At 39.6% G+C, this 11,510-nt stretch overlaps 1 long non-coding RNA gene across 2 annotated transcripts in view; it reads right to left on the bottom strand.

Moving 5' to 3' along the window:
• Positions 1-331: 331 nt before the first annotated feature.
• Positions 332-11,510, bottom strand: part of LOC110597684 (uncharacterized) — a 43,038-nt gene continuing 31,859 nt past the window's right edge. For both annotated transcript variants that reach the window (XR_013426653.1, XR_013426652.1), the window contains exons 4-5: positions 4,806-4,877; positions 332-2,692 (exon numbers count right to left, since the gene is read on the bottom strand). This is a non-coding gene — a long non-coding RNA (uncharacterized LOC110597684). The remainder of the gene's footprint in view (positions 2,693-4,805; positions 4,878-11,510) is intronic.

Here is an 11,510-nt window from a genome sequence, read left to right as displayed (position 1 = left end):
AAAATAAGTGTGAGAGGATTTTTATATGAATGAAAAATGAATACATATTGCTATTTTTTGCTATTTTCCTGAGAACTTGAAATTGTCTTCCTGAACAACTTATTATTTTTAAATAGCCTGAGCTGTGGTGAAGAGTGAGAGGGCCCTACTTTTGGCTGCAGCTCCAGTTTGCAAGTGGTGTGAGCTAGAGCAGGTCACTTCATTCCTTAGAGCTCTGGTTTCCTCTTTCACAAAAGGCCCCTCTCCTAAGGGTTGTTTATGACAGCTGTGCAAGATAAGTATGCAAAGCACAAGGCACAAAAGGAGAGGCACTCATGTGATGACTCACTAATAAAATTTAACTCAAAAACTTTATTTGGGTCAGAGTTATTAAATGCCACATTTCTATCAGGAATTCTTAGTTTCCACAGATGCCAAGAAAATCATTCCTTCATGTGCTTATGAAACCCAGGGAAAGCTGCATGAACCCTGTAGCTTCCATTACTTTCAGTTACTTGCTTTTAGTTGACTTCCAAAAAATCAGTAATCTTGGAGGTCACACAGCTGAGCAATATATCACTTATCTCCCACTAACTTTGCTGTGGATAATACCTCTGATGTGTGGGTTATGATGATAACGGTTGCCTAGGTTACTTTTCAGGGACTTGAAGGCCACTTCTGTTGAAACCCTGACTCTGCTCTTGGGCCTCTGCAAGTCTCCAGTGGGTGACTTTTTGATACCAGGAGGCCTAAAACTCTGCCAGAGGATCATGTAGTGTGACCGTTTTCTGAACATACGTCCTGTGAAGAGTCACAAATATTGATTGCACACATGTGCTGACCGACAATTACTTCACCTTGAGTCATCTTCCCCCATGCCTTAAATTACCTTGCTTCTTTATCCCATGAATATCCTCCAACTCTGTCCTCTGTGAGGTGGATTTAAGACTTACCTTCTTGTGCTTAGTGCCTCGTGATTAAACTCTCCTTTGCAAAACTGGTAATTTCAGTGATTAGCATACTCCCCTGCAGCAAATGGGTCGAGTTGAGTAAAATTTGGCTATGCAGAACCTGTGTTATTTGTTTTTCAAGAAATAAGAATTAGCACATAAAACAAAGAGACATAAAACACCTTCTTATTGCATGTCTATCCATGTGACTAGAAAAGAAGGAATGGGAAACAAGACCATTTATGAGGAGCTAACTTCTATCAAGTTGTCAGCCGCAGAGGATGCCTGTGAATGCACAAACATCAAACTCGTCATGGGCCAGAGATATAACCCAATGGTGGGGTACCAAGCATCTTACATCACCTGTGTATTAAGGAGAATCACCATTCCTCCCTGTCAGCTCGTGATTTCTCTCTCCGCCTGTGACTTCCTGAGGCAGGTGTGTTTGTGTCTCTGATTACTGAGAACAGGACAGGTTTCACTATGAACACTGCTGGTTCCCTTCTCTGAAGAACCAAGCTATCAAGGTCCTTTGTTTGAGAAGTGTTGAAAGCCACCTTCAGCAGAAGTCCAATTCCCACAGCTGTGTCACACCATGGAGATGTGGAGGTAGCAGAACTCAGAGAGGTGACTTGTGATGGGGGAAGGCTCAGCTATACTCAGCTATACCCTCAAGGGGTGCTGCCAGGCATCTGCCTACCAAGCACTCCCTGGTAAAAAAGTCTTGTTTTTCAGAGCTTATTTTGTGGGATTGGTCTCCTCTGTTTTACTTTCTTGTTGCTGTAATTCTGATTGATGAAAAGTACATCTTGCAGTAGACTCTGTGCCAGGGAAATGGGACTAAACTTCCTGCCTAAAAGGAACCTTTGTGGAAGGATTAGCCATAGGTAGCTGTGCTGTCGTGGAAAATGTTAGGAGTGCTCCATGGAGTCTGTAGGCCATTTCCCTGATTCTGGCCACTCGTTCAGCACAAAGCACATGCTGCTCTGAAATATCTAGATGTTCCCCAAGTATATCAAATTTCTAAAAGAAGGAGCTGACTCTTCAAGGGCAGGGACTGTGTCTCTTCTGCTGTACCTCACAGCAAGCAGCATTGCCCTGAGCACTCCTGGTGACTGTGGGACTCCACTGATTGACAGCTAGATTGAGTGAATTCCTAGTGCAGCCAGGTCTAGAACACTCAGAATCTGAGTGCTCCTCAGTCCTCTTACAGAACTCACAGTGCTGTCACAGCAGCCATTGCAAAGCCCTAAATTAGGTCAGAAAAATCAGACCACAGAGAGAAAAACACCAGCCCTCCAAACTAAGTACAGCCAGGGACCACTCCCAGGAAGGTGCCTCAGGCCTAGGGCTCCTTGGATTCTGGTCCCCAGAAGTGATGAGAGAGGCTGAGGACCTGGGGTTTGGAGGCTGCACACTTGAGATCTGTGAGACAGTGTCTACATGGATGAGTCTTCACTCAGTAAGCTAACTGCCAGTCCTGCAATGTGAAGACACACTGAAGGGCCCTGCAGCTGAAGGGCCCTGGAGGCAAGCAGGACGACACCTCACAAACACCCATCGGTGTTGCTTCTGACTCTTGACCTGTGGCCCCCTGGCATAAATTGATGATGCCTCAAGTCCTGGATGCAGGGTCAGGGGAGCCCACGCAATGCAGATCTGCCATGTGCAAATGTCTATCTGTGTCAAAATGATTGGTACCAAGAGAACTCACTGAAGGATGCAGAGGTCAAGGGTTTCCTCATCTCCAATCTCCTTTGATACTGAAAACTCAAGGCAAGGAAATTTTATCAGAGTGGCATTACTTAGCAAGTGGATTTTATTCATAACAACACTAGATTTATAGTGTCTGTCAACCCAGTTCTGAGAGTCTTGTGGAATCTTAAGTGTAGCAACAGAACAGGTTTGAATTCAAAAGTCACAGGAAGTACCCTCATTTGTAGAAGGCAGTTCCACATTAGGATACATTAGGACCACCCTCAAAAGTAGCAACCAAACATTCTTTTCAGATTTATATAATGATTTAATAATGTGGACTCCATGTTTGGACCCCACGTGACCCCGGACAAATTTTTCATCCCACTAAACCTCTATTTCTTCACCTGTAATGCCTACAGAATAATGCTGGTGTGGCGGGAAACTAAGAAAGGTAAAGTGTTTGTCACATGCCTGGTAAATGTGCAAAAGATTACTTTTATTTATATATTATCATGTATTATCTATGTTCCTATAAAGTACTTAGTTACAATAATATCTCCTGAATTTCCGTTTGCACATTAAATTCTCATTGAACCTCTTTAATTGCAACACAGGGAAATCTTTCTACATGCCAGATACTACTTGGTGTCTCACAATAGGTCAGCGAGGGAGGAATGGTCGTCCCTGTTCTGCAGGTTAGAACGCTGACTTTGGAGAGGCTGAGTGGCGTGCTCAGCACCACTCTGGGGACTGACTGATTCCGGGCCACTGAACTCCAAAGCTGCTCTTTCTGTTTTGCTGTTTTCAAGGAGTCACTTTGTTCTTGACCTTTGATGTTATTAATTTTTGGTATTCAAATGGCAGTGCATGGTAGATTACATGTGGAGTCATATGTGTAAATAATTTGTAAATAGGTGTTTGGCTAAAGCACCATATGTATACATAGGCAGAGTTTCTTTTGTGCAAATGCTCTGTTTTCGTTCTTACATTACACTCAGGTGGGACCATTGCTTCCTGTGTTGATGAACTTCTGCCGTTGCTCATGCCAGAAGTTGTTGATAAGAGGTGTTTCTATTTGTTAATTATAGCACCAACATATGAATCGCTCTATTATACTAACACATTGATGCCATTCTTTCCATTTTGCAATAACCTAAAGGACCTTTAAGTTTACTAAATATCTTGCAACCTCTTTCTTAGAGAAGATTTGTGATAATAAAAGGCTTGGAATCTGTGTCTTCATGTTTGATTGATTGATTTCTAAATGATTCCTAACTTCTATAGGCAGAGTTTCTTTAGATTAGCATTCTGCACCATCCCCAAAAGAAACTCAAGATAAGAAAACCAAGTTTTATGTTGCAACAGATGTTGGAATTGTTGGTATTTATGGAAGCTGGGTAAGCAGCTAGTTGTGCTGTCTATCCCTAGGGTAAATCCTGGAACAAATGACTTGATGATGTGATAATATCAATTTAAAATAATTTAAAAATTGATTATGAAGGTCTGAGGAAAGCATGATATTCCAGAAATTTCAGTTTCCCAAGGATACAAGGTTTAAAGTTCTAATCCCAACCCTGCCACCAACTTTTAGACTACTAGTAAGCTAAGGGCCTTCACTTCAATTGCTTTTGAATTTAAAAAATATTTATTAAAAGAATATTTATTAATGTTAAAAGAATATTAATATTCAGGATGTATCAGTCTGCATGGTTTAAGTTATTCTGTGATACAAAAAATTCCAAATCTAAGCATCATGTTATTTCTTTCTAAAGCTTCCTGCCCACTGCTATGGAGTAAATTGTATCCTCCCTAAATACACATTGAAGCCCTTTCACCCAATGTGATGACATTTGGAGATGGAAGAATCTTTGGAAAGTGATTAGGTTTGGAAGAGGTCATAAGGGTGAGACTCTCATGATGAGTTTAATGCTTTTATTAGAAGAAAAACAGAACTTGCTCTCCTCACTCCTCCTTGCACATGAACCAAGGGCAGGTCATGTGTGGATGCAGAGAAGACAGCCATCTACAAGCCGGGAAGAGAGCCCTCACCAGAACTCAACCATGCTAGCACCCTGTCCTTGAACTACCATCTCAAAATTGTGAGAAAAACAAATCTATGTTTAAGCATCCAGCCTATGGTATTTTGTTATAGAAGCCTAAGTTGACTGAGATACCCACCTTAGGTCTGCAGGGGCTCTGTTCAGGATGGTCATTGAAGAAACCAGTGAGTAAATGTTGACATTTGCCACACTAAAGAAAAGGGAAAGAGTTTGATAATGAAATGGGTCAGCCTGAATTCATTGTCCAAAATTAGTCACAGGATATAAAATGAAGGGAGAAGTAATAGTTATCTTCAAACTATCTACCATATTGGCATCTAAAGCAGATGCTCTCTCTATAAATCTATGTCAAATGGATAATTCAAAAATTGTGTAAGATAAAAAATAAATATCCACAAATGGTGTGACTCTACTTTGAGAAAAATGAAAAATTATGCTCAATATGTCTACTATGAATTGATAGCATTCTGCTATCATGTATAACAAATTAGAATAAATAAATAAATTTAAAATTTAAAAAATAATATCAAAATACTTTTTTCAACTATAAAATTAGAACATATAACCTTTATATTAAGGGATAGCCAACAAACCCTTTGATTATTCATTATTGCAGGTTCACAACCATACTGGCTAATAAAGATACAAATCTTCTTTACAAATGTTCACTCATTGATAAACTTCAGAAATACATCAGTATCTCTGAAAAGTGACAAAATTTCCAAACTGTTAAGCAAACACAATGAGGGAACACTAGTGAATAATTCCTATGTGGCGTTTTAGAATATCCTATTTCCTTTTTTCTTATGTCTATTGATTTAAGTCTTCAGTGCTCACTTTCCATTGGGACTCATTCAAATCAGCTTTGATTTATTTTAATGTTTTTCTCATGTTCAAAATTTTGATGGCAGAGCCCATGCCAATATCAGTAAAAATAGTTGAAATATATTCAAAATGGAAAAGAACTGGAATGAGTGATAGGTGGAGAAAGTGGAATTGTACAGAATTTTAATAATTTTAAACTGTAAATCTAGAAAACTGACATATAACACTTGATGATTTTATATATTTAGACAAAGATAAATTGCTACCTGCTATCCTTGGCTGTCTCAAATGGTGCTTCCAGTATTTCAGCCTCCACAACGTGCTCTTTTTCTCCCTTTTGACCCAAATTTCCATGAGCAAATATAATGGAGTCTAAATTATTTTTTTAAATAAAATATAAAAAGTTATAGGTTGAAAAAGTAGAAGACCTAGAGTAGTTTTGACCAGCACACATGCTAGGTGCAGGTTTACCATTGGGTTAAGAGATGTAGGCAATTTCACCTCTTTCCTGTGCCACACAATAGCAAATTTTAAAATGAAGAAGTTCCATTGCTTTCACAGGGCCAGCTAGAAACCCAGATCAGTCTCATGCTGAATACAATTGAAGGTGCCAAAAATATTTTTAAACACTCTCCAAAACTATCCAAAGATTATTTAGGAAGGAATTTTTGGTGGACACACAGAGGGAAAACCATATGAAGAACACAGGCACAGACAGAGACAGCCCTGGGGCTCGAGTGACAGGAACAAAACCTAAGGAATGTGAAGGATTATAGGTGGACATGAGAAACTGAAAAAAGCAGAAGGGACTGTCCTCTGGAGCCCTTGGAGAGCTGGCCTTTGATTTTAGATGCCTAGCCTCTTCAAGTGTGGACGGTGGGAATCTGCTGCTCGTGCCATCAAGTGTTTGGTACTTTTGTTATGGAAGCCACAGGAACCTGATGTACAAACACATGGAAGTCTCAAGAATCATTTTAGCTTTGTTCTCAAATAGTCGGTACTGTTTATCACGGCAGTACACCAATACCATCTGTCATCAGTTAATGAACAAATCACAAATAGGAAGTCCAAGTAAGATGGGCCATGCTTTAAGAGTAACTGTCATACTTAAAAAATAGTTACTCAAAGAGTAATAACACAAACAAAAACATGGCCTACACACAGGATGACATTAGGTCTTCTTTAAATATGCTGAAAGACATTAGGGTAATTTCCCAGGATTAACAAGGAACATAATGAGATGCCACTCATTATCATTGATCATTTGACACCCACTGGCAGCTGTTGTAAACAAAGCTTGTATTGTATGAAATACCTTAGTGGAATATAACAGTACTTCACACCCTATCTTCCTCTTAACCAGGGAGTCAGGAATGGAACAGGTAACAATTTAAACCAATACCATATATATTTATAAATAACCAAAGCTCAAGTATGCCCTCCTCTCCTTACTCTGCTTTTCTCCCTCCTGAACCTCCTTCTTGCCTTGATCTATTGTACCCTCCTGAATCCATCCCCTCCCTCTAGCACAATGTGCACACACTTCTCTCTTCTTGCTGCCTAATCAATAAGACAACACACTCCACGATAGTTCCCTGGAGCTGTGCCAATGTTCCACTGCTCAGAGGTGCATTTCTTTATTTTTTTTCCCCCCCGAAGACTTAAGTTTATTTTATTTATTTATTTTTTACTTATATATGACAGCGGAATGAATTACAATTCTTACTACACATATAGAGCACATTTTTTTATTTCTCTGGTTGTATACAAAGTGTATTCACACCAATTTGTGTGTTCATACATGTACTTTGGATAATAATGATCATCATGTTCCACCATCATTTCTAACCCCATGCCCCCTCTCTTCCCCTCTAACCCCTCTGCCCTATCTAGAGTTCATCTATTCCTATACACAATGGAATATTACTCAGCAATAAAAGAGAATAAAATCATGGCATTTGCAGGTAAATGGATAGAGTTAGAGAAGATAATGCTAAGTGAAGTTATCCAATCCCAAACAACCAAGTGCCTAATGTTTTCTTTGATATCAGAGATGCATTTCACACCCTAGTCCAGGAGAATATTCGTGTGTGGTGTCCTGAGAACTTTGCCAATTTTGATTTAATTGCTCATGGGAAAGCACATTTTTAAGTCCCCAAAAATCAACTGAAAATTAACTTTTAAAGCTGTTATAACACAAGCCCATGAGAACTGCTCAGATTAGAAACATAGATCAGTGGTTTTCAAGCTCCATGTTATGGGCATATAATTGTCCTTGTGAGACTTGTTATAAGCCATTTGTTACAAATTACAAAGTTACCAGTTTGTCAACAAATTCATTTTTCTTTTTTAATGAAGTAGCACAGACTGAAGACTCCCTATAAGGCCATTCAAGGAGATCTCTTGACTAGAAGAAAAAAGGCAGTGCTCCAAGAATTACTATACCCCATACCTAGTTAATTTAGGCTGAAAAATACTTTTTTTTCTCCAGTGCCAGGAATTGAACCCAGGGTCTTGTGCTTGCTGGGCAACACTCTACAACTACACTATACCCCTAGCCTTTTAAAAAATTATTTTAAGACAGTATCTCACTAAATTATCCAGGCTGGCATCAAACTTGTAATCTTTCTGCCTCAACCTCCTGAGTAGGGCTGAGGATGTGGCTCAAGCAGTAGCACGCTTGCTTGGCATGCGTGCGGCCCGGGTTCGATCCTCAGCACCACATACCAACAAAAATATTGTGTCCGCTGAGAACTAAAAAAATAAATATTAAAAAATTCTCTCTCTCGGGGCTGGGGATGTGGCTCAAGCGGTAGCGCGCTCGCCTGGTATGCGTGCGACCCGGGTTCGATCCTCAGCACCACATACCAACAAAGATGTTGTGTCCGCCGAGAACTGAAAAATAAATATTAAAAAAAATTCTCTCTCTCTCCTCTCTCACTCTCTCTTTAAAAAAAATTCTCTCTCTCTCTCTCTCTCTCTCTCTCTCTCTCTCTCTCTCTCTCTCTCTCTCTCTCCCCCCTCTCTCACTCTCTCTTTAAAAAAAAAAAAAACCTCCTGAGTAGCTGGGATTATAGGCATGGACTGCCACACCTGTCTACAAAACAGCATTTCTGTACACTCCCAGAAGTATGTAAATATACAGCACTTATGAATATAATCATCTCATGCATAGCAGCAAAAGAATGTTGAGAAAGGCTGGTATAGGCAATCTGTCCAGCTGACAGGTAGGGGAGACTGGCAGGGGCTGTTGGAATCAAGAAGGCTTCATAGAGATGGGAGGGAAGGGAAGGGGAAGGGGAGAAAGGAAGGACAGCAGAATAAAATAGACATTATTATTGCTGTATGTATATACGTGACTGCATGACCAATGTGATTCTGCAATCTGTACACTCAGAAAAATGAGAAATTATACCCCATCTGATTCAAATGTATGATATGTCAAGATCATTGTACTGTCATGTGTATCTAATTAAAACAAATAAAAACAAAACAAAATAAAAAAAAGAAGGCTTCATAGAGAAGGCAGGATTCCATGGGCATCTTGCAATATGGTTACAATTCCAATAGGCAGAAAGGGGGCATACCAAATAAGGGGAATTGTTTGTTCAATAAGAATGACAAGTCATAGGATGAGGAGTGTTAGGAAAACTGATTGGGGCCAATGGATGGTTGTGTTCCTTTAAGGTTTATTTGTTTTTTGTTTCGTTTTGTTTTGTTTTTACTTTGTCAATGGGTAAAGCATTTTGATGCCCATGAGGCAGATAAGATGATCTCTTCGATGTCTTAGTTGTTTTTTGATACTGCATACAAAACATATCAGAAAAACAACAGTCCATATGTACTGAGCCCTGAGCAGCAGGAAGTTCCTGTGTTGTCCATTTCATCCTCACAGTAGCTGTGGGAGGAGGGTCAATAACCCCCAAGTGGGCACTGTTCTTATCTCTGGCTTGCAGATAAGAACGTTATGCCCAGAAACTTCCAAGTTTCCAAGCCAGACAGAGCCAAGCTCAGGATGGACTCCTGAGCTTCACTTCTACCACTACACTAGACTGAAGACCTCCTGAGACCAGGTTCTGATGCAGGCTTGAACCACCCGCTGATGAGCAAAGACCAGCCTGAGCAATGAATGTCCGCTTATTCATGAAAGGCATGGGGAAAAGTGAGATGTGTACTTAACAAAGTGGGCATGAGAACACATGGCACAAACCATTTTTATTTTATTCTTTAATCAATGGCAATGTTTTGGTTCCTGCAGCTTCTGCCAGCTGGGGGCTGAGAATCCATGACAGACAGTTGGGCAATTCTTTGGAAGAATGAGGCCATACAGCCTTCATCAATACTGTCTATTTGAGTGGACATCTCCCCAAAAGAGACCCCTACCCACTGCTGGTGAAGACACACCTTGAGCACAATATAGTTCAGAGGGGGTTTCTTGGGATTTGCCCAGCTCATTTTTTTCTGATCCTCAATTTTTTTTTTTTAACCAGGGATTGAACCCAGGGGTGCTTAACCATTCAGCCACATGTCCAGCCCTTTTAATATTTTATTTAGAGACAGGGTCTTGCTAAGTTGCTTAGGGCTTTGCTAAGTTTCTTAGGCTGCCTGCTGGGATTGATCCTCAATTTTTTTGAAAGCATTACTCCTAAATGAAAAATGATTTGTTTATCAGTCAGAAACTATTCTATTTTGAACAAAGATATTTTGCTGCTGCTTCACTTTTCTTTTTTTTCTTTTTCATGGTGTTAGGGAATGAATCCAGGACCTTGTGTGTGCTAGGCAAGTGCTCTAACACTGAGCTCTGTCCTCAACAACTGATGTTTTGCTTCCTCTAAATCAACTGTGATAGATCATGGTGTCTGTCCAGGATTTCCTTATAAGACTTAATACTATAAATGATATGCTCCAAATGAAAGAGCTGGACTTTGTGCTTGTCTCCTGTATCATTTTAAATCAAAACAACTATGAGCTCTGAAATTAATGTGAAATAATTAGAATAGCACATTATGAATCAGATAATGTACTCTGACCTGAGACTTGTATAATGCTAATTTTGACAAAATATAGTAAGTTAAAATCATGTTGTTATTGGTCCTATTACAATAGGTCACAGAAGCCAGAACAAGGATGATAGGTAGTCCTTGCAGGGTAGAGTGAGAGTGGAGCCCAGCACCCAGTTATAAAGCGTGATTTCCCTTAGAACTTCACCATCTGGTAAGCACTATATCTCTGAGTATAGTCCAGCATTTATACTAGTTTATTCCAGATTGCTAAATGTATAGATGGTTGCTGAAATCTGTAGGCATGAAAAATCCATTATGTCTCTATATAAATCTATCTATCCATCCACCCATCTCTTACCTATACAAAAGGCAGAGTTGAAACGGATTTTCCCCCTTTGTTCTGATTTTCCAATTAATTATTTCTGTTTATGTAAAGACCAAACATTTTCTCTTATTCCATTGGACCAAATAAAATGTCTTAATACAAACTATTAAACATTCTCTTTTATATGCTATTATTTGTGCACATACTCTGTATTCCTTACAAAAATAATGGAAAATAGTCCAGTGAAGTGGTACACACCTGTGATTCCAGCATCTAGGGAGGCTGAGGCAGGAGAATAACAAGTTCAAGACCAGCTTTTAATGAGAACCTTAGCAACTTAGTAAGACTCTATCTCAAAGTAAATAAGTAAATAAATAAATAAATGGATTGGGGATACAGTTTAGTGGTAAAGTGCCCCTGGGTTCAATCCTCAGAACAAAAATAAAATGGATTTTTTCCTTTAAGGTGGGGTCCTATCTGATCTTTTTTTGTATTTTTTTTAAGAGAGAGTGAGAGAGGAGAGAGAGAGAGAGAGAGAGAGAGAGAGAGAGAGAGAGAGAGAGAGAATTTTTTAATTTTTTTAATATTTATTTTTTAGTTCTCGGCGGACACAACATCTGTGTTGGTATGTGGTGCTGAGGATCGAACCCGGGCCGCAGGGCCGCACGCA

The sequence above is a fragment of the Ictidomys tridecemlineatus genome, chromosome 10, assembly GCF_052094955.1.
Source record: "Ictidomys tridecemlineatus isolate mIctTri1 chromosome 10, mIctTri1.hap1, whole genome shotgun sequence".
NCBI lineage: Eukaryota > Metazoa > Chordata > Mammalia > Rodentia > Sciuridae > Ictidomys > Ictidomys tridecemlineatus.
The sequence above is the reverse complement of the archived record's forward strand: the minus strand, read 5'-3'. Positions and strand labels throughout refer to the sequence as shown.